Source organism: Cervus canadensis, chromosome X (genome assembly GCF_019320065.1).
Source record: "Cervus canadensis isolate Bull #8, Minnesota chromosome X, ASM1932006v1, whole genome shotgun sequence".
Lineage (NCBI taxonomy): Eukaryota > Metazoa > Chordata > Mammalia > Artiodactyla > Cervidae > Cervus > Cervus canadensis.
The window spans coordinates 119923721-119950816 of NC_057419.1; the positions used below are offsets into that span (position 1 = coordinate 119923721).

At 42.8% G+C, this 27096-nt stretch overlaps 1 pseudogene; it reads right to left on the minus strand.

Moving 5' to 3' along the window:
- LOC122435713 overlaps window positions 1-26070 on the minus strand; it is a 35636-nt pseudogene extending 9566 nt beyond the window's left edge.
- Between the last annotated feature and the right edge of the window lie 1026 nt (window positions 26071-27096).

A 27096-nucleotide genomic window follows, 5' to 3' on the forward strand; every position in this document is an offset into this window, starting at 1 on the left:
CTTTCTGTTGTTCTCCCTGAGAAAATAGGAGGGATGTTTCTATTATTCAAGTGAGGCCTGTATTCCCTGGACCCCTTCCTTCTGAGACCAAAGAGTTCTCTCCAGAGGCAGCAAATTCAGGGTTCATCTAGGGGCATTGTCATACCTTGTTGCCAGAAATTCCGGTCTTGCCTCCTTCCCGTGCATCAGGCATCAGCCATGGACGGCTCCACCCCAGAGGAGCTGTTCTATTTTCCCCTAACTGCTCCAGATCCACCGACTTTCTGTACAGACCCCCTGTGGGGTTTGGTTTGCTTGCTTCAAAAGACTCTCTTCCTTGAAGCTTCTAGTTGCAACTTTTGGTTTTGACTTTTATGGTGCCATTCACACAGATTCCGCCACACAAGTCATCTCATTTGGGAATTGAAGGGTGTGAGGTTGCATGAAACCTCCATATAAAGACATTCACACCACGGTCCCAAGTAACCAAAATCTGCATTACCAAAAAAAATAAAGTGAGAGAAATTCAAAGGGATAGGTAAGGTAAGGTAAGGGGTAGGTAGGGAAGCCAGTGTCTTGCTTGGGGTGCAGGCAAATAGAGATTCCACCCCTCTTACCCTCCACAGACTTCCTGCTTTTTCCATCTGACTTGTTCTTTAGTCACTAAGTTGTGTCCAACTCTTTGTGACTCCAAAGACTATAGCCCTTGTCCAGGCTCCTCTGTCCATTGGAATTCTCCAGGCAAGAATACTGGAGTGGGTTGCCATTTTCTTTTCCAGGGGATCTTCCCGATCCAGGGATCGAACCTGTGTCTCCTATGTCACCTTCATTTGCAGGCTAGTTCTTTACCACTGAACTACCAGGGAAGCCCTTCCATCTGGCTATAAGTCTTAAAATGATCACTAGAACCTGTAACCACAGGCTTCGTCCCTGTAGCCTAACCAACACCCACTATATAGACACACACACAATAACCTCCCTTTGTTACTATTCATTATAGGATTCCTGAAAGTTCCACCCTCTGTGCTTCTCTCTGACAAATACCCAGGGGAAGGGGGTATACCTTACTGGCCCCTAGGATGGCCCTGATGACTCCCATGAGGCCTCTTCCTGTCAGATGCACCTCAGCTACTCCCATTCAGGCTTCTTTCTACCCCACAGGCCCAACCTCCTGCTGGAATTCTCCTCCGGAAGTTTTTACAACCAACTTCTATGCTCTGAGAGACAAGCTTATATTTCTTCCCTTTACAGCCTTCCCCTTTATCGGGGAGTCCCTACAAGGCGTACAGCCGTCATTTTTTCCCTCATTCATGTTTCTCTTCACTGTCAGGGCCATCTGTCAACAGAACTGTGGAGTTTTTCTGAGCATGTGCTGTTGTGCAGCACTGCATAAGCAATGTCATGGTTACCACCATGGCACAGGCAAGGCAATGGATACCCACAAAGGTTAAGTCACTTGTCCAGGATTAGGTGGTGGAGTTAGGAGTCAAAGCTAAGGCTGTCCCTGATCAGCACTGTGCTGAGCTGATTTGGCAGAGTCTGGTCCAACTGATGCTCCCCTCACCCCTTTTCCTTTCTCCTCCTCCTCCCTCTCAACTCCTCCCTGGGGACCTGGCACCCCTGGGTTTAATCAGGATCTTCTTGGCACTGTGGGTGATGACTTTTACATTTTCCCCTCTTCTGGAGGAATGCATGTCAGGAGGAGTGATCTCCACGTTTATATATCATCTTTTGGTTTATATGGTTCCTTTGCAGGCATAGACTTGAGGTGGGGAGGTGTTCTTAGCTCCTAAATCATAGGACCAGGTGAGTGCCTATTCCAATCCTGTGTAAGGCTAGGCTGGGAGTCATGTTGAACATATTTGGAGCCTTACCATTTGGAGAAGGAGCTCAGGAAGGGCTATGGGAGCCCTGTGCTGTTGCTTTCCCTCCCGCTCTGCATTGCTCTGCCCTTAGCCATGCTCTGAAATCCTAGGGCTCTCCCACAAGTTGTCTGTACTCCCCTATCTTTGATTTCCCTCTGTTTACTAGAGTATACTGCATTCTCCTGTATTTCCTAGTTAGTTTTGTCTCCTGTTCATTTTCCCTCCATACCAGAATCTTCTTAAAGCCTGGGGACCACATCCTCTGCAGTCTACCACAGGATCTTACTTTTTTTTTTTTTTGGCACACCACATAGCTTGCAGGATATCAGTCCCCTAACCAGGGATTGAACCCAGGCTATGGCAGTGAAAACCTGGAATTCTAACCACTAGACAACCGGGGAACTCCGCAGGACCTTACTTTAAGTCAGTGCCCCATGCATCGTTGTCACATTGAAATGAAGTCAAAAGGATGAATGGTGTTGTAAATTTCAAATTCTGGCACAGGTTGGAGGGAGCTCTGTATGTGTCACAAGGCAGGCTCTAGCTACAAAAAAGAAACCAACCCAACAACATTGATTCTTCTTTCTTTCTTCATCCTTCCCCTTAGCTCTACCCCTCCCCATACCAGGTCATCTGATGTGCAGCACAGAGCAGGCTGGAAAAGATAAAGAAATCCAAAAGTGAAATCTTGGCACGGAAGCAGTGTGCTTTGAATCAGCTCTATACATTAATAACAGGAACCAGTGAAGGGGCATTCTTCAGGCTGAAAGGAAAGTCCTGAGATTAATAGCTTCTAGATTCCTGATGGATACCACTGTCTCCTCTTGGGCCTGGGGGTGGGGGTGGGGATAAAAACAGGCCCTGGATTCATCTGTGATCATGGACCCAGAGATTGCAATGCAGGGAAAGTCTGTAAGACGAGCTGTCTTAGTGTGCTTCCTTTTCTTGGGTAGCTGAGCCTCTGAATAGTTTGGGGTTGTAATCAGGGCACTGTGTGTTGCCAAAGCTAAAGATGAAGCCTCTGCCAACTGTGCACTAGTTTTCAGTTGTTGGGGGACTATCAGTTCTACAGCTGCAGGTGAGTCTTGCTTTTGTTTGTCTCTGTGCTGAAAGCTCATATGGAAAACTTTATAGCAAGAATTGAAGCTAGCAAAACAGCCCTCAGCCAGCTCATGACATGATGGCTGAGGCCCCATCACCCATGGTGCTTATAGATCTTTTAATAAGAGTCTAAGATGCAGTGCTAGGGAATTTCCTGGTGATCCAGTGGTTAGGACTCTCTACTTTCACTGTGGCGGTCCCAGGTTCAATTCCTGGTGGAGGAACTAAGATCTAGCAAGCTGTGTGGCATGGCCAAAAAAAGGGGTGGGGGGGGCAGTGACAGTGAGATGTGCAAGGTGGACCTGGCTGCTGACATCACAAAATAACAAAATTGGGCAAAATAAACATAGGCAAAGATTTTCAGTTGGCATTTGCTTCTGAGGCTAGGTAGCAGATATGGCCTACAAGATGCCTGATGAGATACACACAGATTAGGGCACCCCCAGCCTTTTTAATCTTTGGACAGGTGCCACATTGGGGCCTTTTTGATAGAGAGTAGAAGGCCTGCACCACTATCCTTTCGTCCTTTTCCTAGAACACCCACCGTTCTTTTACTGAGCAGTTTGCAAGCAGAAGCTCAGGTGTGTGATTCCAAAGACCACCACTATATAATCATCATCATAATGAATAATTCTACTGTTATGAATAGTAAGTCTAACAGTAAGGTAGAGTTACCAGTGAAATTGGGTGGTGGTGGTGCAGAAACCTTTTAAACTTTGCCTCAACTCATTTGCTACCATAATCCTGATTTATCTGAAAGGCTTTGGATGACCATCCATCTACGGCATGCCTTTGTTCCTTTCTTCCTCATCTAATTGAGCAGAAGCTCATATGTCACACACTCATGACTTGGACCCAACTACTACCTCCCTGTAAATAAGGGTAAAGGTGGAAAAAGACAAAAATTGATATTTTTCCTATGTGGTACATAAGCATCTGGAATTTAGGAGTTTTGAGATTTTGCGTGGTGACAAGGAGTCCTGTCATGACTGAGTCTGTTAGTGGATGAGATAAGACACTGGAAAAGGTGGTATCAGAGACAGGGGCAAAAATGGAAACTTGTTAAGTCAGCAAATTTATACCATCACTTCTGATATTTCCTCTACCACCACCCCTGGGTCATATGCCTATTGTTTCTGTGAAGGGGTCATATTAAATGGAAGGGGACAGGGGAAATGGGGCTTATAAAAACTTTATGAAAGCTTCTCTGCTTGAAACAGGCTTGAAGCACAAACATTAACATTTATGATGTGGAGTTGGCCATGTGTCAATAACACTGTTAGATTTTTCTAGGTCAGTCTCAGTTCTTGGATTTTCTTTGCATTTATTATCCCAGGATCCTAGGTGTCGTGGCTGTGGGGACAGTGGCTCCTAGTTATGGTAAAACTAAATGAAACTGGATTGTTGCCTCCTCTTTCATTGTGTGCATGCATGCTCAGTTGCTCAGTCATGTCTGACTCTTTGTGACCCCATGGAATGTAGCTCACCAGGCTTCTCAGTCTATGGGATTGTCCTGGCAAGAATACTGGAGTTGGTTGCCATTTCCTCCTCCAGGGGATCTTCCCCACCCAGGGGACTGAATGTGCATCTCCTGTGTCTCTTGCATTGGTAGGCAGATTCTTTACCACTGAGCCACCTGGGAAACACCTCCTCTCTCATTACTATTATTTAATTGACCAGATTAATTTAATTATGATCAGCAACCCAATGTTAGAGTGAGGATGGTGGGGTAAATGTAAGCTTCAGAGGGCCCCCACTGAAGAATAATTAGTAGATTGCTTAGGCCTCTCTGCCCCTGGTGACACCCAGGCTTTGCCTGAAAGGGCTATTGATTGCTTCATGTGGAGGGTGCAGTGTCTTCTCTCTAGCAGATAGATCCCTTCTGATTCCCTCTTTAATTTTGGTCCTTGTACACTTACAGTTTGCTTATTCACATTGCCCATGTAGATATCTTATATTAATATTACACTAGTCGTCCCCAGAGAATCACTTTGATAGACCAGGTTTAGGGCACTTCCTCACTGTGCAGAGTGGACATTTAATTGGCAGCTCTACATGTAGTCTGACATGTTAAAAACGTATCCTCTGCCATGAGTATAACAGTTACCTAAGCACAGATATTGCCTTGGACCTTTAAACTTACTGATTAAACTATAAAGGACATGTTTTATGGCACCAGTTTATCCCCAACAGACAGTTTATTAAGTAAAAATCACCTTTAAAAGAAAAGAACAGCATGTATACTATCTATGGTGAAACAGATCACCAGCCCAGGTGGGATGCATGAGACAAGTGCTCGGGCCTGGTGCACTGGGAAGACCCAGAGGAATCGGGTGGAGAGGGAGGTGGGAGGGGGGATCGGGATGGGGAATAAGTGTAAATCTATGGCTGATTCATATCAATGTATGACAAAACCCACAAAAAAAAAAATAAAAGAAACATGTCATAATTATTTTAGTCTCTATGGCAGAATTCCTCCTGTCGATGAACCCCTAATTTGAATTTGGTCCTGATGTGAAATGAAGAACAGAGACACCCCGTGGGGACGCAGTGCCAAAAAACGGCCCCCTGAGCAGTGCCAAGGGCCAGAGCAATGCTGCTTTGTGTTTTCTTTAGGCCCATTGTCTTGTCTGTCACGTGGAGGAGGACACCAATCCTCGGGAGACAAGGACTGAGAGGCCTGGGACACGCCAGCAGTAAGGCAGGGTCCAGGATTTCTGATGACTTCTGTTGTGGGTGTTCTGGAGATCAGCAAGGTCCCAAACTCAACTGCACTCGACTAACTTCTCTAACACCCAGAATGACCACTGTTAATGTGTCTCTATTCTGTTTGTATTCTTTGGCATTGTCGCGTGGTATGTGGGATCTTGGCTACCCGACCAGGGATCGAAACAGCAGCCTCTGTCCTGGAAGGGCAGAGTCTTAACCACTGGACCACTTAGGGAAGTCCTTCTTAATTTGCCCCGAGAACTTTCTTGCTGAAATGCCTACAGTGCTATAGAGGTGTGACATTGGCAATATCAAAATGACAAATTATGGGACATTTGCTCTGTGATGGGATCTGTGCTAGATGCTATGCTTATATTACCTCGTTGAATGCTGCTAACCCCTCCCTTTGAGATCTATACCAGTATTTCCCAGGTTTGTTGTTGGGAGACTGGAGGCTCACAGTGGGTAAATGACTCACTCAAGGTCAGGAAGCTTGTAGGTGATGGGGCTGGAATCGGGACCCAGTCCTGTTTGACTCCTAATGATGATTTCACTTCCCTGACATATTTGAATGTGATCCTGCAGTCACTGGTGCCCATTAATACACTAAGCTGGATTCAGATATCAGATTAACAATCACTCCCCTGTGTGCCTGATTTAATGGCACATGGGACAAGGGAGTTTAAGAATGGGATGTGTGTATGTGTGTCTGTACATATAGAAAGATAAGTCCAGTTCAAGGATCCACACCTCATCTATATAAGTGTAACACTAGAAAATCCTCAATAGTTGCAATGCGGAGCATCAGTGGGGGCATCATGACTGACCCTGAAATTAGGTTTTGTCACTGGCTATTTCTCATCAAGTAGCTTTACTGGCTCAAAGACTGAAATCAGAGCAAACTCTTCCCTGGAAGCAGGCTGACTGCCTCATTGTTGGCTGCACTGAAATATGTAGTTTTGGGGGAAAAAAATCTCCCTTTGCTTGAGTCAGCCACCAGTCCTTGTGGGGGTGGTGGGGGAGGATAATGCAGCCTTGGGTCCCAAGGGATGCTACTGTGAAAGAACCCCAGGTGGTCTGCAAAATTATCAACTTCAGGAAGGTAGCTTTTCCTGTTAGCTGGAGCACCAGGCACGCTTGGCTTCTAATTCACCATATGGCATGCGGTATTGGGCCGGGCTGCTCTGCTTGGGCTCTGGTGTGATGTGGCACTTAATGCTGTGGAATTATTTCCTTACTCAATTTAAAAAAACACCCTGCTCTAAATCCTCATCTGTTTCTCCCCACAATCCCCCCACCCCCACCAATCCCCTAGACACTGAGTGTATTTTCTGCCTCGCTTCTTGCCTGTCTTTTCTTTTTTGAAACCTTTCTCCTCTGACTTAAAAGTGCAGCTGGAGGGGGAAGCCCAGGGGCACGCCCCATGCTTGAATTCTCCCAAAGCAGCTGATCTCTGAGATCCGGCCATTCCTTTTCCGACGAAGGCTTTTGGTGGTTTTTCTCCTGCTGTCATTTTTCAGGATTCCACTGTCATGAGAGTTCGTGAAGGCAACAAACAAGCAAAACAAACAATGAGCAAAAATCTGGAACCGAGGTAGTCTACTCAGAGACCCATTGATCTGCTTCCTGTAGTTCCTTACCTTCTAAGTTCTTCTGAGTCTCGAATCCCATCTGCTCTCCGGTTGTGCTCAGATGTGGTTGCTGAAATAATCACTTCCAGGTATTTTATCCCACTGTTCTCTGCTCAGGAACCAGCCAGCACGAGGCATTTCTGGAACTTAAGAAGCTTCTCAGGTCCCCAACGTCTCCCCTCCTTAGGCCCCACAGAACTTGGAGTCCTAAAAACTGAGTGGTGTCTCCTGAAGGCCCTAAATGTTCTAATGGTTCTTGAGATAGTTTCTGTGTGGATTTAGAAGCATTGGTCTGTCTGCAGTTTGTGTCAAAATCACCTGTGGAGCTTGTTAGAGTGCACATTCCTGGGTCCTACCCTAAATCCTCAAAATAAAAGTGGCTTGTGTGTGACTGCTAGCTTGTGGGCAGAGGGTGGTAAGCAGGTTCAAGGATCTGCATTAAAAAAAAAAAAAAAAAAACAACTTCCTACACACTGCACACAGAAATTTGAGAACTATTGTCATAAGGTTCACAAGCAGGGAAGAACCATGATCAGAATTGAAAAAAAAAATGGTGACAATGTGAAGGTTTTCTGGCCTGGGGCAAAGTAAAGATTCAGGTAGGCTGTCGTTCAGTTCAGTTGCTCAGTCATGTCCGACTCTTTGTGACCCCATGGACTGCAGCACGCCAGGCTTCCCTGTCCATCACCAACTCCTGGAGCTTACTCAAACTCATGCCCATTGAGTCGATGATGCCATCTGACCATCTCATCCTCTGCCATCCCCTTCTCCTCCTGCCTTCAATCTTTCCCAGCATCAGGGTCTTTTCCAAGGAGTCAGTTCTTCACATCAGGTGGCCAAAGTATTTGAGTTTCAGCTTCAGCATCAGTCCTTCCATTGAATATTCAGGACTGATCTCCTTTAGGATGGACTGGTTGGATCTCCTTGCAGTCCAAGGAGACTGCAAGACCACAGTTCTTCAACTGTGGTCCAACACCACAGTTCAAAAGCATTGGTTCTTCAGTGCTTAGCTTTCTTTATAGTCCAACTCACATCCATACATGACTACTGGAAAAACCATAGCTTTGACTATTACTTTGTTGCCAAAGTAATGTCTCTGATTTTTAATATGCTGTCTAGGGTGGTCATAGCTTTTCTTCCAAGGAGCAGGCATCTTTTAATTTCATGGCTGCAGTCACCATCTGCATTTGTAGGAAAGGGAAAAATAACAGGTTATCTGTGGGAGACCAGTAGAAGGTTCTGCTTTTAGATGTTAGGGAAAAGGTTGGAGGTGTGGAATAAATGGCTGCTGTCTATGAAGTGCCTCCTCAAGCCTCTCTGCTAGAACTTTCTATCCTTTGTTTTAAGAGAGATTTTACAGGTTGTTCATGGACCCATGTCCATCACAGGGAAAGAGCTCAGCTCTCCTGTTTAAACTAGAGCTCAGAGGTATACCGTCTCGTCTCTGTGACGGACTGTGATTCTGTAGCAGTGGTTCAAACTAGTGGTTCTCGAAGTGTGGTCCTCTGATCACATTGGAATCAACTGAAATGCTGGTTAAAATGTAGATTCTTGGGTCTTGCCTTATACCTACTGAATCAGAATGATCGGAGCCCTGCAATCTGCATTGTAACCAGCAGTCCAGGTGACACCAATGTCTAATAAAGTTTGAAAAGCAATACACAATGGAATATTACTCAGCCATTAAAAAGAATACATTTGAATTGGTTCTAATGAGATAAATGAAACTGGAGCCCATTATACAGAGTGAAGTAAGCCAGAAAGGTAAACACCAATACAGCATACTAACACATATATATGGAATTTAGAAAGATGGTAATGATAACCCTATATGCAAAACAGAAAGAGAGACACAGATGTATAGAACAGACTTTTGGACTCTATGGGAGAAGGCGAGGGTGGGATGATCTGAGAGAATAGCATCGAAACATGTATATTATCAAGTGTGAAACAGATCGCCAGTCCAAGTTGGATGCACGAGACAAGTGCTCAGGGCTGGTGCAACTGGGATGACCCAGAGGGATGGGATGGGGAGGGAGGTGGGAGGGGGGATCGGGATGGGGAACACATGTAAATCCATGGCTGATTCCTGTCAACGTATGGCAAAACCCACTACAATATTGTAAAGTAATCAGCCTGCAACTAATAAAAATAAAGGAAAAAAAATAAAGCTTGGGAACAACAACAAAAAAAGGCAGTGTTCTACAGTGTTTGTCTCTCTGCCTCCACTTCTGCCTGTGGAAATCCTTGATCTACTTACACCAGCTGATGCAACCCAGTCTGTTGCTATGGAGATGAGAGATGTGTGGAGACACTGAGGTTGGGGTGCAGGGGAGAGTTGGGGAGCACTGACATGCAGCAACTTGAGGTGGGGTGGGGACCCAGGGTTTATACATAGAATTTGTGCACTTGAGGTTGAAAAAAGGCAGGAAGCCCAGGATAGACGAACCCCCAAGTCCCCCGGGCCAGACGTCTATACTCAGTCATGAATTCAAGCCCCACAGCAATCAGGTTTGGGGATGGAATATTGGGAGTCACAGCAGGCAGGGCTCTGGAGTGGAAAGCGAGACCAATGCAGGCTCAGCTGACAAGTGCAGGTGGAGGGTGGGGAGCAGGCGGCCTGGCTCCCCCTTCCCTGCTGTCCTTGCCTGGGGGAACCCTGTCCCACCCTTGGCAGCACAGCGCCTTGCCTTGTGCCGCCCCACTTTGACCTTAACAACTGTCCTCCTGATGCTCTCCCACCCCGTTCTTTTGAGCAGCACAGGGGTGCACTTTCCTGGGATCATTTGTTGAGATCCTCAGAGGCCCCTGGGGGGAGAAAATACTGAGAAGCCGTTTCCATTCCTTGTGAGACTCAGGCTGTAAGAAGGTCTGTCCAGGGCAAAGTGAGGTCTGAGGAGCAGCTGTGACAAAGCTCCATAGATTGGGTGGCTTCAACATTTCTTCACTTATAGGTTTGAAGCCTGGAAGTCTGAGCTCACGTTTAGCATGGTCAGGCTCTGACAAGGATTCTCTCATACACATCCACTCTGTCCTCATGTGGCTTTTCCTCCAAGCACTCAAGAGGGAGAGTTCTTCCTCTTTTTATGAGGCCATTAATCCTCTTGGATTAGAACTCCACATTTTATCCCTGTTCGACTATAATTACCTCCTAAAGGCCCTATGTCTAAATATAGTCACACTGGGGGCTAGGGCTTCAACATTGTGTTTGGCGGAGACACACTTCCAACTATAGCACTCAGTGTCACCTGTGTTTGTTTGAAAGGCTCCATCCTACCTATCCTCAATCAAGATCTCCACCAGAGTAGAGCTAGGGAATCTAAGCATTTCAGGTGATTCTGATGAACACTGACGTTTAAGAATCACTTCCAGTATGATATGATATGTGGTATGTTACATGTAGCTCATATGATCTCAATGTTTTTGAAGCTGGCTTTATTTTCACCCTGTATTTTCACTTGGTGGGTAGCACAGTCTCCATTTATAACTATTCTTGGCTGAAGTAAGGCTTTCTTTCATGTATCCTGAACCAGTAGTTCTCAAACTTTAGTCTGGATCTTGTGAAAATGCAGATTCTGATTCAGCAGGTCTGGGGTGGAGCATGAAATTCTGCCTTTCTAACAGGCTCCCAGGTGATGGTGTGGCTGCTGCTGGTCCTTGGACCACAACTTTGGGTAGCATGATCCTAAACCATTTTGCCAGCTTTAGAGGTGTGCCTGTAGTTCAGGGATAGCAAATTTATGTGTCTTTAATGGCCAGGCTAGTAACTGTAAATATGTAGAACTACCAGAGGTAATATGAATAGGTCATGATAGAGCCTGTAGGCATTTGATTACATATTTTAAAATGCACTTTGCTCACCAAGTGGGCTACAAACTGCTTCCATTGGGTGCAACTGATTTGCAATCCCTTTGCTGGCACAACTATTTTAACATTTGTCAATAAGCATTTTCCCATCTAGCCACTTCATGGATGTTTAGATTTCAGCCACAATCCTTTTCACTCTTCCTGCCTGCATTCTTAATTGGCACTCCTTGATGCTGCTTTGTAAGCATTTTGAACGGTTCATTTTTAAAAGGTATGTCCTATCTAAGCAACAGGGTTGTAACTCTTCAAGGGCAGGAACTAAGCCTTGTTTCTTTGGTCTGCCCTCAATAATGTTTAGTTCAATGTTCAGCTCACAGTGGGCACTCTGTCACTGATGGCTAATTGACTCACTGCCAGGACCAGGACAGTACTTCAGAAGAGAAGTGAGTTCAGTAGGATGGCTGAGATTTGGAGATAAGGACCACATCCTATGTGATCAGCATACAGTTACTCCTAGTTTGAAGAAAGCAAGCCAGGATTTTTTTTAGAAGCATTGAATTTTTCCACTATTAGAACACAGACCAGGCTTGCTCAACTTCTATTGTTTTGAATTTAGCAGGATGTGTTGTGTTTGCAGCTTCTGGACTTACTTGATCTGCTATTTTTGGTGCTCTTCATTAAATGGATTGTTGGTATGTAAATACACAAGTTGCTATGCAAAATTGTCCTAATTTTCTTGTGAACTGTCTTTCTGCAGCTTGTGAAAAGGCATTTTATTACTTCCCACATTCAAGAATATTTTAAGTGCTTGCAGCTAAATTGTGCTAAACCAGTTGTCAAAACTTGGGAGTGTACCGTAAACGTAAATTGATACAGATAAAGTCAACCTATTTGCATGGGCTCCTGTTTATTTATATGTATGGAAATACACCTGTATGTGGCACAGATATACACACACACTGCATTATGGCTAAAGAGTCAGCTGGAGTTAATAACCATATATAGGGAAGAACTATTAGCAAATCAGTTAAGACCCTGTCTGTCATGCTATTGTAAAACACAGTCATTTGTTAGCTTTAAGAGGAACTCTTTCCCTTACAGAACATTGTGATCTGTGGAGTATTAGCTGACCTCTGCTGGAAAGGAGACTTCTGTTCAAATAAGCAAAATATTGTAGATAACTAGTAGACCAGAGACATGTAAACATGAACTGAATTGAGTACTTTGATTCCCTACTTGTTCATTTGTTCAACTATAGATCAAAAAGCTTCCTATGTGACAGACACAGTACTGGGTACAGGGCGAACAAGAGGTTACAGTAATGAATAAGACATCAGTGGTCCTTGCCTTCTTGAAACTTACATTCATCCAAGTTCTGTCATCAGTGTGTATCTGTGTGTATTAGATCTTTTGGGCTGCTGTGACAAAAAATATCTTAGACTCAGCAGCTTAAATAGGAAACATTTCTCACAATATGAGGCTGGGAAGTCCAAATTCAAGGTGCTGGTGGATTCACTCTCTGATGAGTACTGTCTTCCTGAATCATAGATGGCTGCTCTTGCTATAACCTCACATGCAAAAGGGGAGAGGGAGCTCTCTGGGGTGATTTTTATAAGGGCGTTCACCCCTTATGACCTTATCACCTCTCAAATGCCCCACCTACTAATACCACCAGCTTGGGAGTTAGGTTTCAACAGAAGAATTTTGGTGGGGGGAGCAAAAACATTCAGTCTCTAGCAATGTATATTTGTCTATTAGGAAATTGAAAAGTGAAGTCGCTCAGTCATGTCTGACTCTTTGTAACCCCATGGGCTGTAGCCTACCAGGCTCCTCTGTCCATGGGATTTTCTAGGCAAGAGTACTGGAGTGGGTTGCCATTTCCTTTGCCAGAGGATCTTCCCGACCCCGGGATTGAACCTGGATCTCCTGCATTTTAGGCAGACACTTTACCATTTGAGCCACCAGGGAAGTTTGACTATTATAGTAATTATAAAAATGTTAGATATTTTCTTCATATAATTAAAGAATGACACAGTTGGAATATGCCTTGAAATGACATTCAACTTATTCCTCCATCCTTCAGGTAGCTAGAAAAAGGTGTGTGTGATACATGCACCCCAATGTTCATCACAGCACTGTTTATAATAGCCAGGACATGGAAGCAACTTAGATGCCCATCAGCAGACGAATGGATAAGGAAGCTGTGGTACATATACACCATGGAATATTACTCAGCCATTAAAAAGAATTCATTTGAATCAGTTCTAATGAGATGGATGAAACTGGAGCCCATTATACAGAGTGAAGTAAGCCAGAAAGATAAAGACCATTACCGTATACTAACACATATATATGGAATTTAGAAAGGTGGTAATGTTAACCCTATATGCAAAACAGAAAAAGAGACACAGATGTACAGAACAGACGTTTGGACTCTGTGGGAGAAGGTGAGGGTGGGATGTTTCAAGAGAACAGCATCGAAACATGTATATTATCTAGGGTGAAACAGATCACCAGCCCAGGCTGAATGCATGAGACAAGTGCTCGGGCCTGGTGCACTGGGAAGACCCAGAGGGATCAGGTGGAGAGGGAGGTGGGAGGGGGGATTGGGATGGGGAATACATGTAACTCCATGGCTAATTCATGTCAATGTATGACAAACACCACTACAATATTGTAAAGTAATTAGCCTCCAACTAATAAAAATAAATGAAAAAAAAAGAAAAAAAAAAAAGAAAAAGGTGTGTGTGTGTTGCAGTTATACTGAGAGATAGACCCCACTCATGTCTCCTGGGCACTCATCATTTCTGTATATATCCATCTGACATCTCTGAACTGAAAGCGCTGAGTACTTGTCTGCATGCTTTTTCTGATGCTGGTGCCCATGTGACCTATGCTAGGGAGTGAATGCATCTCTCCCAGCTAGTGAAGCAGCTCTCAATAGTTGGTGGATAAATACCACAATTCCTTCCCACTTTGCTGGGATAACTTTCAGGAGTATTCTTACTATCTTTCTGAGGTCCCTAGTGGGATTGAGCCCCAGTTACTCACAGTGGTAACCTGCTCAGTATTCATTCTACATTGGCTTCCTTTTCTCTCTGAAATGCTTCCCTACTTTCCTACAAGTGCTTCCTGGGATCACCTCCCACCCCAGATATACCACTTGTATCATTTCTTATCTCAGGGTCAGCTTCTTGGGGAACCCAACCTAAGTCATGGCTCTCCAAGAATACATGATAGAATTGAATATTCATGGGCAGATTTATTTTGAAAATCACATATAACACAACATACATGGCTATATTGTTCATAGACAAATATAATCACACTGTTTATTTTTGTCAAACCATTTATATGGACATGATTAGCTAATTAAATGTACTTGGGAAAGTCTATATTTGAGAAAAAGTAAAATTATTTTGTGATTTGGATAATAGAACCCACTTTGGGACAGGCACTTTCATTGTTTTGCATATTGGAATTTTTTAAAAGCCAGTAAGTACCCTCTACAATTTGAAGAAACTGGACCCAGGTTTGATCTCTGGATCAGGAAGATTCCCTGAAGGAGGGCCTGGCAACCAACTCCAGTATTCTTGCCTGGAGAATCCTCATGGACACAGGAGCCTGGTTGCCAACAGTCCATGGGGTTGCAAGAGCCAGACACAACTCAGCACTAAACCATGACCACCACCTCTTTTAATATCTTCTCATCCCTCTCCCCCTATAACTCAGATCTTCTTGGGATTTGGGATAGAGTGTTGGCCTGGGTGGTTACAACATAACCCAAAGCTCTTCTCCCCTTGTTTGTTCATTTTCTGTTGTCTTTTGTTGCTATTTTCTCTCACCCACAGCATACAGCTTCTTTCCTCTATCTTGAATGGAATCTTACCCCTAGTTTTAATAGACACAATATCTAGAATTTCCCTTTGCAGCCCCATAAACTCACTGCATATATTTCTTTCTTCCCTTTATTGGTGGTGAGAAAGTCATCTGATTTTTATCAGACTTAAAGTATTCCAGTCTATGAATAATATAATGTGGGAAATGAAACCAGACAAGCAAAAAACTGTTGGGCTTCTGGGCAGGACTGAAGACTTATAACACAAACTTTTTATATGTGTACATTTTATGTATGTTTCCTAGGACCTCTTTATCGCTCTCAATTTAACTTCCTGCTTCCCTCCAGTCTTCTGCAACTCTTAAGATTCATTTGTGAGCTTGAACATGGGTTTGCCCTGGGAAGGAAGCACAGGAGAAGCTCCCCAGTGATAAAGGAGGCTTTGACTTTGGTTGCTAAAGCCTTGGGCAGCTCTCCATGTTGCCTGCCCCAGTGGTTTGTCTGACTACTTGAACTCTTGCTTTTTCGTGTAATGTCTTTGTTCAGGATGTTTGCTTAGACTTTGGACTTTGGGCCTCTGTCTTGTCTTTATTTTCTATGTCCTATCTTTTGGCCTAACTTACTACCTATTATGAATTCTTGCACATCATAGGTATTGAATCAATAATTTCTTAAATATTAGATACATTCTGTGACTCCTGCTTGCATGAGCTTTCTAAGGCTTATGTGGCATCTAAGACCTATACCCTTGACTTGCTATTCCAAACTTTGCCCTGGACTTATGCTCCTGGTTGATTTCTCAGGGCTGGCAAGCTCTCCTGCCTGGATCCTTCCCTTCCACCCTCAGCCTTGCTTCAGTTTCCTGGAGCTCCACTTTGTTATTTTGCACCACAACTTGCTGACTGGCGGTGATGCTGACAGTCTAACACAGATAATGTAACTAGAATGTTCACAATAAGGGAGCACATTAACAAATCCAAGATCTGCAATGCTGTTTATACTTTTATTTTGAAGGATAATTATGTCTGTGCTTAAGTAAGACCCTATGCATTGAGTGCAGATGTCAGAGCAAGAAAGTGTTGACTAAGACTGGGTTCCTGCTGTGAAGTGCACAGTGTGTGAAATTCTAGCATATGTGCAGAAATTTAAACCCATCATTTACTGACAGGCAATAATTACTTTAATGAAGTCAGGAGACTATTTCAAACAAGCAATTAAAGTTAACAATAAAACTGTAAACAGGACCCTAATTAATGAATTTTCAAACTGTACTTCCCTCCTCTGTGAATGCTAGGAGCTTAAAAAAATAAAAGCATAACTCACATTATTGAATACTTACGTCAGACTTGGCACCGTGGCAAGCCCTTTACATGTAGTGTCTTATTTAATTCTCACAACTCTGTGAGGAAAATACTAGAACTATTCCCATTTTGCAGATGAAACTGAGTCTCATCTGCAAAAGAAACTGCAGATGAAACATACTTTCCAAAGTCATGTGTTGTTGTTTAGTCGCTTCAGTCGTGTCTGACTCTTTTGTGACCCCATGGACTATAGCCTGCCAGGCTCCTCTGTCCATGGGATTTCCCAGGCAAGAATACTGGAGTGGGTTGCCATTTCCTTCTCCAGGGGATCTTCCTGACCCAGGGATTGAACCCATGTCTCCTGCGTTGGCAGGCGAATTCTTTACCACTGAGCCACCAAGGAAGCCCTTCCAAAATCATACCTGTTAGTAAATGGTGGACATGTGATTTAAGTGCTTAACTATGACACCTAGATTATACAGTTATTAGCACACATGTAAAACCTACTTTCCAACTGGGTTTGTCAGTATGTGCTAATAGGAAGCACGTGGCACATTCAGATCAAGATAATTTGAAGAGGGACTCTTTATAAATGGACTGTTGGCAGAGCTGTAGGTATAAAGGATCCACAAACAGTACCATGGTCATGTCAAAGGGAGCAGTTATTATCTCTAAGTTGAAGGGACACCAAGAGGGAGAAGTTATAGGCACCCAGAACAAGAGACTCATTCAGAGGAGGCTGATAGGAGGGGCCAGTCATCTTTGTCTAGAGGCACAATAAGACCAGGGCAGCCTTGTAGGGAGGAAGCCAGGGGAATAAATCACCTCACCACACCTTTCTACTTCCTTCCAGTCTCCTTTCTGAGCTCCCTATTAGCCATTTAAGCCAGACAGTATAGTCTTATGATTTACCTGGCAAATGTGTCAGTACAGTACACCCACATGTGGGATATATTCGCTTCTGAAATCCAGAGAGTCCTGCCAAGTACTGTGCCTCTTTCTTCAGAGAGGGAAGTATTAATATAAGGTATTGATACTTGTCCCTTGCTTTAGAAAGGATACCCAGATATATCACCAATCACTAAACCTTCTAAAAACATCACCAGTGTGGCAAGTCCCTGAACTTTTGCAAAATTAATCTTCTACCCTCTGGCGTACATATATCTTAAGGAGGCATATAAGATTCTTGATTCTTCCGTCTTGTCAAGTCATTAGCCATATGTTATCATGTAATGGAGCAGCATGATGTTAAGGGGCCTCTGGACTCTATTATGATGGAGAGGAGGAGAATTGACACAACCCTGGGGTGTGATAGTGAAGATATACTATTGTTCCTACTATGTAAATTCCAACTGCTTATAATCTTCCTTACTGATCAAGATGGAAAAGAAAGCATTTTCCAGGTCAATAGCTGTCTATCAGGTGCCAAGGGATATTCTGATTTTGCCTAGTAAAGATACCAAATCCAAAACCGCAGTTGTGATTGGCAGTGCCAGGTGATGAAGTCTGTGGTATTTTCTATATCACAATTCTTTCTTCACCAAGACCCACTTGAGCTTTTACAACAACCAGACAGGCAAGTGAAGTGAGGATGTGGTAAATATCATCACCCTGGTGTCTTTCAAGTTTTTGATGGTGGCACTAGTCTTTCCAGTTTCCCCAGAGATGCAGTATGTCATTTGGTTTACCATCATTTGGGGAAGAGGCAGTTCCAAGGAGCCAACATTTGACTCACCCTACTATAATAGCCCTCAGTGTGTGGGTCAGGGAATAAAAGAGGAGAATCTTCCATTTACTAGCTATGCTGCTCCCAGGCCAGCTAACCTGCTAGACTCAGGCCAAGCAAGACTCCATCTACTTTCCTAAAGTCCCTATTCTGATGGTGAGCCACTGTGGCATTTTGGTTCCTGGGAATCAGTGCAAGTTTATTAGAATCTATATCTAATAATCCCCAAAAGAACTGACTATTTCTCCTTTCATAGTATATGGCTGCAAGTACTTCTGGAGAATGCTTTGAGAATATTTACAGTTTACTCCTGTGGCCTCAAGGGCTTCACACCTTGAATTGACTTAAGTTTGGGAATTGTACAAGTGGCCATGAATTGTCATTTCAGTGAGTTTCTGTTTAGTAGACCAAGATTTTTTTTCCTGCCTCTGGATGGCAAGCAGCCCATTGGTACAATCTGTGTGTTCCATTTTGAGACCTCCACGATCAATTAACCATCACTGCAGATCCCTGCAGGTCGATACGCTGATTCCCACTTTGTCCCTGGGTTTTACTGTGTAAATTGTACCTACCATGTCCCTGATTGATTGTTAAATGACACCTTCCTGCCATTAGCCCTTCAGGATCCCATATTCCCAGAGAACAGAACATACACTTCCACGATAGCATCCCCTACCATCATCCATGACCTGAAGAGGACAGCTATCACAGAATTCTTAGAGGTTGGTGGTGTTCCCCATGTTTGTCATAATGCTCTGATGAAGGAAGTGTTGTTCAGGCCTTTGTGAACTAATTGCTATGGCCATTTGATGTCCCAAGACATTGCCCTCATAATCCCATGCTGTGATAGGTAATAATTTGAATGATTATGATGCCACTCTATGCTGTAGATTACCTACTCCTATTTTTCCCCTCAGCAAGAAGGTTTTTCCAATAATCTTCAATATGACCAAGTCAATCTCAGAATCTCACTGTGAAAATCTGTTTCAAGGGGGCCACTTAAGGAATACTTACTGTATTGGTAAGATCCCAACTGCAAGAAAGTAGAAAATTAGCATCATTCATGGAAGATTTTTTTATAACAGGATTATTTATAGAGGTGCAAGTGTGGAGAAGCTGCAGGGGACTGTGTAACAATTCAAGGATGGTGGCAGTGAAGACATTACCAGTCCTAGACCCATGGAATGAATGAAGGGAGGGAGCAGTTACTAGATCTTGAAAAGGAATACTTGTGTAAAGTCTTGAGAGGAGCAGTGACCTTTGGATAAGGAACACAGCCAGGCCAGAGCAACCTTGCAGGGAGGAAGCCAGAGAATCAAACATCCTAATCTTGTTTTCTTCTCCTTTTGATCTCCAACTGGAGATCGTATTGGACAAGTCCATCCAGAAGCCAAAGGGAAGGGAGCTGGTTGCTAAAGTCCATATAGGTCACCTTCTGAAGGCAGAGAACAGGATGAAGACTGGAGAGTAGATCAAGAGGGACGAAGGGAGGATCCCATAATTCCAAGTATGAATAGAATGTCCTCATCTCTCACTGTGCTCTGATTAGGTTCAGATAGCTTTTCACAATTTTCAGCCAAGCGGGAAACATGAACTCTGTCTCCAGTAGGGCTTTATGCCTTTCTAGACGTTGATAACAGTTATTATTGAATGTCTATTGAGCACTTGATAATGCAGTCACTATTTTCTTTATTCTGTTGAATTGAAGTCAAGTAACTTGGCACTTATTTACATTACTGTGTCTTCTCAGGGTCATCAGACATTATGTAAATGTGTCCAAAGTTTTCTCTAACTTCTCATTTTTATCTCCCACTCCTCAAGACATTTTCATTTCTGTCAGAAACACCCTAACTAGAATACTAGGTTCTGGAGAAGGAAATGGCAACCCACTCCAGTATTCTTGCCTGGGAAATCCCATGGACAGAGGAACCTGATGGACTACAGTCCATAGAGTTGTAAAGGGTCAGACACGACTTAGCGACTAAACAACAACTACACACACACACATGTATGTATAACTGAGGCACTTTGCTCTACAGCAGAAATTAATTACTTACAACATTGTAAGTAAACTATTATTTCAATTAAAAACACTTGTTCCTCCTCTTCTCACTAGAAAAAAAAAGAACTGGGGTTATTTTTGTCATGTCTATCTTGTCACCTAATGTCATGTCAGTCACCAGTTACAGTTGTTAATTTTTCTTCTGATTTCCTTTACAGCCCCAATTTCCTCTCTCCTATTGTAACCATCCTAACATAGACCTTTTATCACTTCACACCTGGACTTCAGGGCTAGCCTCCTAATGGTCCCGTTAATCTTCCGAGGTTGTTATTTTGAAAATGAAACTCTACTCTCAAAAAATGCCAGTGAATCCTCAGTGTCTCCAGAAACAAGGCCGCACTTCTTAGCATGACGTCTACAATTCACGTTCCACCTTTCTTTTCAAACTTGTGTCTCAGTTGTTTTACCAGACAATTCTACTCTAGTGAAACCACTCAGCTCCTCATGCCCTGAAACAGTTAAATGCATTTCCCCTTCAATATGTTACCTCAAGTTGTTCTGCCTTCTTGGGATGGTTTCTCTCTTCCACTTCAGTGATCTAAGTCCCATTCTCAGCTTAGCTTCTGTTTTGTTTTGTTTTCTGAGAATTCCTGTTACTCAGTCCTTGGTGAGATCTTATACATTCTATTAACACTTGCTATCTATGACTAGATATAGTATAACTAGTATCTATTTCCTAGGGCTTTAAAAATTATAATCATGTAAGTTTGCTATAAACTTTATATAGCTTAATAAATATACATTTTTAAGACTAATACCTGGTACATAGTAAGCTCTCAATACATTTTAGCTATCAAAACTATTATGATTACAACTTATTTGGCAATTGCATAGTACTTTGTGGGCTTCCCAGGTGGTGCTAGTGGTAAAGAACCCACCTGCCAATGAAGGAGATATAAGAGGTGTGGGTTCGATCCCTGGGTTGGGAAGATCCCCTGGAGGAAGGTATGGCAAACCACTCCAGTATTCTTGCCTGGAGAATCCCTTGGACAGAGGAGCCTGATGGGCTATAGTCCATAGGGTGGCACTGAGTTGGTCACTGAAGTGACTTAGCACCATGCACCCATAGTACTTTGTGGGGGCTTCCTAGGTGGCGCTAATGGTAAAGAATCTGCCTGCCAGTGCAGGAGACTCAAGAGATGCGGGTTTGATCCCTGAGTTGGGAAGATCCTCTGGAGAACGGAATGGCTACCCACTCCAGTATTCTTGTCTGGAAAATTCCAGGGATGGAGGATCCTGGCAGGCTACAGTCCATGGGGTCCCAAACAGTTGGACACAGCTGAGCACACACCCACATAGTACTTTGTATTGTTACTTTGCTTTGCATATATATGGAATATTTCCCTAATTAAATTAGATTACCATCTCTATGTAGGAAGAATATGTTTTGTTTTTTTTTTTAAATCAGTTGCTATCTTTCAACTTTTAGCAGGGAGTCTAGCTGAGAGTGGGCCTGAATAAATGCTTATTGTGTATATCAGTGATGGTAGTGGTGATGATGCCTGCTGCTCTGTTCTTGGCTGCTTTTGGAAAGTGGCTGCAACATATCAGTTTGCAAAATATTTTGTAGCATTATAAAGCTGGTATGTACCTTGCAGAAAATTTAGTTCCACACCATCATCTTCTAGATGGTAACACTGGGGTTCAAGGGAGAGGGAAGGACTTGCCCAAATCTAGAATTGCCAGTTAGTGACAGATACAGGGGCAGAACTTGGAATGCATTCCAGATCAGTGAATTAAAACATTTATGGAGCACCTATGTGTCAATTGCTGTGCTGGTTGTTGGGGACATATCTATTACCAGGACAGAGTCTGATCCTTCCATGCCATTTACTTTTTAATGGTGGGGTGAGACATAGACAAAAGTATAGGCAAACAAAAAAACTAAAGGGATAATTGCTATGAGGGAAGTAGGGTGAATGAAGGACTAATAGGGTGAGTTAGGTAGGTATTTTAGGTCTTCTGAGGTGATAGTCAAGCTGAGTCCTGTGTGATGAGGAAACAACCAGCAGAAGATTTGGGCAGAGATAGTTTCAGGTATGATGAAGAGTAACTGCAAAGGCCCTATGGTAGGAATAAGCCTCATGTATTCCAGGAAGTGAAACTGTGGCCAGAGAAACCTAAACCTAGTGCACCGGTGAGAGTGGTAGGACTTGAGGTCAGAAAGCTAGGCTGGGGTCTAGTCACATAGCCATCTCTTGGCTGTACTAAGGAGTTTGTATTTTAGTTTTATGACCCTGTTTACACTTTAAAATGATCATTTGGGCTGTTGTGTGGAATAATAATCTATACAGAGTAGGATGAGGGTGTGTCAGAAAAGTTTATAAAAAACTTGGAACTTGGTAAAATAAGTTACTGAGACTTTTTTCAGTACAGTGTTGGACTTGACTTTCTATTGTCTAGACTATTGTATAACCTTTTGAAACAGAGTATAACTTGTAGGTTGTTGCCTACTACACAGGCAAAAGATTTAATTCCCACTGTAAAAAAAAATCCAAAGTTTACAGTTATGGCTTTATCAGATAGTAATTAGTTTTATACCTAATCCATGAATAATATCCTAACATTACTAGAAATAATTAGCTTCTCAAATGGTCTTTGGATCAGATTTAAGATCTTACTGGTTCCTGCATTAATTAATGCATTGCTCAAATCTTTGACATATGTTTGTTTGAATCACAGATTTATCTTACTGAATATTAAACTTTAACAAGTGGAAGCAGGCAGAACAGTTAGGGGGCAATTGCAGTAATCTAGGTAAGCCTTGACAATGTCTTAGACTAGGGTGCTGGTGTGTGAACATAAGTGGAAGTGATTGGATTCCTTATATGTTAGAGGCAAAGGCAATAGGATTTCTAATTGACGGAACACAGGATCAAGAAAAGAGTAATCAAGAAAGATTCCTGGGGTTTTTGCCTAAGTGACTGCTAGTGCCATTAAATGAAGTGGGGAAGATTGGAGGTAGAAAAGATTGGCAGAGCATATGAGGTAGAAAACCAAAAGTCTAGCTTTAGATATGCCAGGTCAAAGATGTCAATTAGTCATCTATGTGGAATGTGAAAAAGTCTGGGATTTATGAGTCTAGAAGTTATGAGAGAACTCTAGACTAGAGATAGACTTAAGTGTCATTAGAATTTAAGTGATGTCTAAAGCCTGGGACTTGGTGAAACTGGAATTCTTAAGGCAATTTAGAAAAATGGATATTATTAGACTCTATCACATATTCAGAACATTTAGGGCAGGATCTGGAACTCTGCAATTATATCACATGATCCGGGTGATGATTTTGACACTGAGAAAGAAATCTAGACAGAGTTTGGCAAACCTATGTTAAGGTCCAGATAGTAAATATTTTAGTTTCTGGACTATATATTCTATCCTAGCCCTGCCACTGTAGCAGGGAAGGAACTGTAAACAGCATATAAATGCTTGACCACAGCTGTTGTTCCAATAATTTTATTTATGAACCTGAAATTTAAATTGTATATAATTTTCATGTCATAAAATATTTTCTTTTTTTGAATATTCATTTTTATTTTTAAAGAGTCCACATATAATACAGTGTTTGTCTTTCTCTATATGATTTGTTCCACAAAGCATAACACCCTTCAGATCCACTCATGTTGTTGCCCAGGGCAATATTTTATCTTTTTTATGGGTGAGTAGTACTCCACTGTGTGTATACACACAAATCATGCATCTTCTTTATCCATTCATCTGTTGATGGACACTTAGGTTACTTCCATATCTTGGCTGTTAATAATGGTACTGTGAATATTGGGGTTTATGTATCTTTTTGAATTACTATTTTAATTTTCTTTCAGTATATACCCAAGATTGGAATTGCTAGATCTTATGGTAGTTTTATTTTTAGTTTTTTGTGGAACCTCCATATTGTATTCTACAGTGGCTGCATGAATTTACATTCCCACTTACAGTGTACAAGGCTTCTTTTGTTTCTAAATCCTCATCAACATTTGTTATTTGTGGTCTTTTTGATGTTAGCCATTCTAACAGATGTGAGGTGATATCTCATTGTGGTTTTGATTTGCATTTCTATGGTGATCAATGATGTTTAGCATCTTTTCATATGCTTATTGGCTATCTGTATGCCTTCTTTGGAAAAATGTATATTCAGGTCTTGTGCCCATTTTTAATAGAATTGTTTTTTTGATATTGAGTTGTATGAGCTGTTCATATATTTTGGATATCTGTCATATCATTTGCAAATATTTTATCCTGTACCATAGGTTGTCTTTTCATTTTGTCAGTGGTTTCTCTTGCAAAAGCTTTAAAATTGAATTAGATCCTATTTATTTACTTTGCTTTTATTTCCTTTGCCTTAAGAGACATCCAAAAAGCTATGGCTATAATTTATTTAAAGAGTGTTCTATGTATGTTTTCTTCTAGCTGCTTTATGGTCTTTGGTCTTATACTTAGGTCTTTAATCCATTTTGAATTTATTTTTGTACATGATGTGAGAAAATGTTCTAATTTCATTATTATATTTTTACATGTAGCTGTTCAGTTTTCCCAGCACCACTTATTGAAGAGACTGTCTTTTCCACATTGTGTATTCTTGAATGTTTTGCCATAGATGAATTGACTGTTAAGTGTGTGGGTTTATTTCTGGGCTCTCACTTCTGTTCCATTGATCTGTGTGTCTATTTTTCTGCCTGTGCCTTACTGTTTCAGTTACTTTAGCTCTGTAGCATAGTCTGAAGTTAGAGAGTATAATTCCTCCAGCTCTGTTCTTCTTTCTCAAGATTGTTTTGACAGTTTGGGATCTTTTATGTCTCCATACAACTTTTAACATTACTCTAGTCCTATGAAAAATGCTATTGGCATTTTAATAGGGGTTGTATTTAATCTGTAGATTGCCTTGGGTAATGTGGTTGTTTTAACAATCTTAATTCTTCCAAACCATGAACGCTGTGTATCTTTCCATATGTCTGTGTCATCTTTGATTTCTTTCATCAGTGTTATAATTTTCCAAGCACAGCTCTTACCTCCTTGCATGCTTGCATGCTAAGTCATTTAAATCATGTCCAACTCTTTGGGAGGTTTACTCCTAGTTATTTTATTCTTGTTGATGCAATTTTAAGTGAGATTGCTTCCTTAATTTCTCTCTTTGATAGTTTGTTGTTAGTATATAGAAATGCAAAAGATTTCTGTATATTAATTGTGTATCTTACAACTTTATGCTGAATTCACTGATGAGCTCTAGTCATTTTTTGGTGGTGTCTTTAGGATTTATGTATAGAATCCTACTGTCTACAGTTACTTCTCCCTTTCCTATTTGAATTTCTTTTATTCCATTTTTGGGTCTGATTGGTATGGCTAGGACTTCCAGTTTTATGTTGAATGAAAGTGATAAGAATGGGCATCCTTGTTCCTGATCTTAGAGGAAATGCATTCAGCTTTTCCCTGTTAAGTATGATGTTAGATGTGAGCTCACCAGATATGGCCTTTATTTTGTTGAGATATGCTTCCTCTATACCCACTTGATTGACTGGTGCCACACCTCTGGTATGTTGACTGGGTATTGACAAGGCAGGTTTCTGAGCTTCAGTGTTCCTTGGGCCAGAGTCCTTCTGCTAGTGGATCTGGGTCCAAGAGATCCTGGGATTGGTGCCCACCCATTGGTAGGTCAACATGCATCCTGGGGCTAGTCCAGGTGAACAAAGCCTGGTCCTGTGGTCTCTGGCTCCAGGGTCCAGGAGTCCCAGATCTGGTGTCAGACCACTGGTAGGTGGGTTTATGTCCTGACACAGCTGGATGTGGGGTTCAGGATGTCATGATACTTGTGTTGGCCAGTTGGTGAGTGGGGCCAGATCCTGGGGTTAGAACTGGTATTGGCCTGCTGGTGAAATGGTTGTGTCCTTCCATGACTGGCTGCAGGCTTGTGGTGGTCATTGGGCTGGTGCCTGACCACTGGTGGGTGAGCTGGGTCCTGGGGTCTCTGGCTGCAGGGCCCAGAGGGTCCCAGGTGTAGTGCCTGTGCACTGATGTGCGGGGCTGAGTCCTGGGCCCTGTGGTAGGTAGGGCCATGTTGAGGGGTGGCTGTGGTCTCAGCTTGCTTGCTGGTGGGTGGGGCTATGTCCCTGCCCAGCTAGATGCTCAGCCTGAGGCTTCCCAGTACTGGTATCTACAGGTTGGTGGGGGTGGGCAGGGCTGGGTCCTGAGGCTATCAAGCCAGAGGGAGGATTTCAAAAGGGCATTTGCCAGCACCAGTGCTGTGTGGTAGGAGGACCTCCTCAAAATGGGTGCTGCCAGTATCTATGTCCCAGGGTGAGGCTTCAGTTGCCTCCTTCCTCTCTGAGAGGCTAAGATCAGCAGGTGGGTCTGAACCAGGCTCATTTAACATTATTGCTTCTGCCCTGAGACTTGGAGTGTGTGATATTTTGTGTGTACCCTTTAGGTTCAGTTCGGTCGCTCAGTTGAGTCCAACTCTTTGTGAACCCCTGGACTGCAGCACGCCAGGCCTCCCTGTCCATCACCAACTCCTGGAGTTTACTCAATCTCATGTCCATTGAGTCGGTGATGCCATCCAACCAACTCATCCTCTGTCGTCCCCTTCTCCTGCCCTCAATCTTTCCCAGCATCAGGGTCTTCTCAAATGAGTCAGCTCTTTGCATCAGGTGGCCAAAGTATTGGAGTTTCAGCTTCAACATCAGTCCTTCCAATGAACACCCAGGACTGATCTCCTTTAGGATGGACTGGTTGGATCTCCTTGCAGTCCAAGGGACTCTCAAGAGTCTTCTTCAACACCACAGTTCAAAAGCATCAATTCTTCGGCATTCAGCTTTCTTTATAGTCTAACTCTCACATCCATACATGACTACTGGAAAAACCATAGCCTTGACTAGACAGACTTTTGTTGGCAAAGTAATGTCTCTGCTTTTTAATATTCTGTCTGCTGCTGCTGCTAAGTCGCTTCAGTAGTGTCCAACTCTGTGTGACTGCATAGATGGCAGCCCACCAGGCTCCTCCGTCCCTGGGATTCTCCAGGCAAGAATACTGGAGTGGGTTTCCATTTCCTTCTCCAATGCATGCATGCATGCTAAGTCACTTCAT